This window comes from Eschrichtius robustus, chromosome 8 (genome assembly GCF_028021215.1).
Source record: "Eschrichtius robustus isolate mEscRob2 chromosome 8, mEscRob2.pri, whole genome shotgun sequence".
In the NCBI taxonomy this organism is placed as follows: Eukaryota; Metazoa; Chordata; class Mammalia; order Artiodactyla; family Eschrichtiidae; genus Eschrichtius; species Eschrichtius robustus.
The window spans coordinates 96,496,164-96,498,798 of record NC_090831.1 but is presented as its reverse complement, the minus strand read 5'-3'; the positions used below and the strand labels follow the sequence as shown (position 1 = coordinate 96,498,798).

The window sequence follows — 2,635 nt, the reverse complement described above, 5'->3', positions numbered from 1 at the left end:
CATACCACTCTCTCACTTAGTCCCAGCTTACCCTTCCCACTCCCCGTGTCCTCAAGTCCATTCTCTACGTCTGTGTCTTTATTCCTGTCCTGCCCCTAGGTTCTTCAGAACCTTTTTTTTTAGATTCCATATATATGTGTAAGCATACGGTATTTGTTTTTCTCTTTCTGACTTACTTCACTCTGTATGACAGACTCTAGGTCCATCCACCTCACTACAAATAACTCAGTTTCCTTTCCTTTTATGGCTGAGTAATATTCCATTGTATATATGTGCCACATCTTCTTTATCCATTCATAAAAATATGGAACGCTTCACAAATTTGCGTGTCATCCTTGCACAGGGACCATGCTAATCTTCTCTGTATCATTCCAATTTTAGTATATGTGCTGCTGAAGTGAGCACAAATTATACATTCTTGATTGTAAGTTTTAATGGTGACCTATTTACAAGCATTAGAAATTGAAAACAGCTATTGAATTTGAAAATCTTTTTGTGTATGTTGGGGAAGAGTAGGATAAGCCTACTAGGAAAAGAATGTATTATTTGATCTGTACCAAAAAATCCCAAATAAGCAAGCAAACCATAATTTCAAAGTATTAAATCTGTAAGTTTAACAAATAAGTGTTACATGCTTTCTTACTGGGGTCCCAGTAATACTCCCAGTATGCCTAACATGACATAAACTCACTGTCTTAGCTTGGGCTGTCATGAAAAAAATACTATAGACTCAGTGGCTTAAACAACAGTGGTTTATTTTCTCACAGTTCTGAAGGCTGGAAGTCTGAGATCAGGGTGCCAGCATGATTGGGTTCTGTGAGAGCAGTCTTCCTGGCTTGTAGATGGCCACCTTCTTGCTGTGTCCTCATATGTCCTTTCCTTGGTACATGCACTGGGAAGAGGTCTCTCTCTCTCTCTCTCTCTCTTCCTATTCTTATAAGACCACTAATCCTATTATGAGGGCCCCACCCTCATGACCTTATTTAACCCTAATTACACTCTTAACACCCCATCTTCAAATACCATCACATTGGTTGTTAAAGCTTCAACATATGAACTGTGGAGGGTGAGCACAGACATTCAGTCTATAACACTCTCAAAGGATTACTTTGATTGGTTGATCTTAAAAAACATGTGTTTCAAGTTTTACTAACTCCCAACAACTAATTTGAGAAATATATAAAGTTTTCTACCAAGAAAATTGGAGGATGATAAGAAAAACTGTTAGAATTTTAAGAGAGTACTTTAAGAGTATAGTAAGGTGATCAGATATAAAAGTCAATATACAAAAATCAATAACTTTCTTAATATTAGCAATACTCAATTAGAAAACGTAATGATAAAAGGGATCTCATTCATAATAGCAACAAAATCCATTTTATACTTAGAAATAAATAGGAAATGTGCAAGATTTTTATGAAAACGGTGTTTAAAAATCTACATAAATAAAATGTTATTCCATATTTCTCAGTGGGAAAACTCAACATTGTGAAGATGTTGATGAGCTGGTTCTCAAGCACGTATGAAAGAGAGAACAGCAATGCTGAGCAAGTTACATTTTTAAAAAAGAGAATCATGGGATTTGAACTACTACTCATAAGAAGAACATAATATTAGGCAATTTAAACAGTGCATTTTGGCATAGGAATAAACAAACACATTGGTAGAAAAAAATAGAATGGAAACCCAAGAGTATAGTTTATAGTAAAGATGTCATCTCTAATTAGTAAAAGTGTAAGTGTTCAAAGCTTCTCAATTAATCACATTATGACAATTGGCTCTCCTTTTGGGGAAGAAATTAAACTCATAGTTCATATCATAAGCAAAGATACCTTTTGGAGAGACTAATGAGAATAAATGTTAAGAACAAATTATAAAAGTATTTGAAGAGAATATAGAAAAAATTTCATAACTCTGGGAACTGGGAAAGCTTTCCTAAGTAATACACAAAATTCACATGTCATATAAGAAATTATTTATAATGTTGACCTCATAAAAACAAAAATCTTCTATGGGACAACAATAAAAAAGAAGTTAAATGATAAGCTACAGACTAGCAGAAATATTTGCAACAGGTATAAAAGATTTGCAATATATAAAAGGTGCCTACATATGAATATTTAAAACACAAAGAACCAAATAGAAGATAGACAAAGGATACAAAGGACCATTTACAAGAGAAATGCATATGGCATACATGTGAAGCTCAGCATGTAAAAATTAGATAATATTTACCAAACTTTAAAGTAACCCTAATCTTTGACTTTGCAGTCTACTTCTAGGAATCTGTCCCACAGAAATACTCACTCACAGTAAAACACGTTTACAAGAATATTCTCTTTTATAATAGCAAATAGTAGAAACAAACAGAATATCACCAACAAATGAGACAGTAATAAAATTACAGAACATTCCATTGTTATAGAGAAAGAATAAGATCTGTACATATTAAAATAGAAAATTCTTTAAGACCCAGGTAAAAAGAAGTTGCCATAGCATAATAGAATCGTATGTAAATGTATATGACCCATAAATGTACAAATACTTTGTGTTTATTTTTTTGTTCTATATGCTTTTGTATGGATTGATTCTTCTACTGTGAGAATATATTCATGTGTTTCTTGTTTAACTGAAA

At 32.9% G+C, this 2,635-nt stretch overlaps 1 non-coding gene across 1 annotated transcript; it reads right to left on the bottom strand.

Moving 5' to 3' along the window:
* Positions 1–298: 298 nt before the first annotated feature.
* Positions 299–405, bottom strand: LOC137768960 (U6 spliceosomal RNA). The gene has a single exon (XR_011074879.1). It is a non-coding gene; the product is annotated as a U6 spliceosomal RNA (small nuclear RNA).
* Positions 406–2,635: the final 2,230 nt, after the last annotated feature.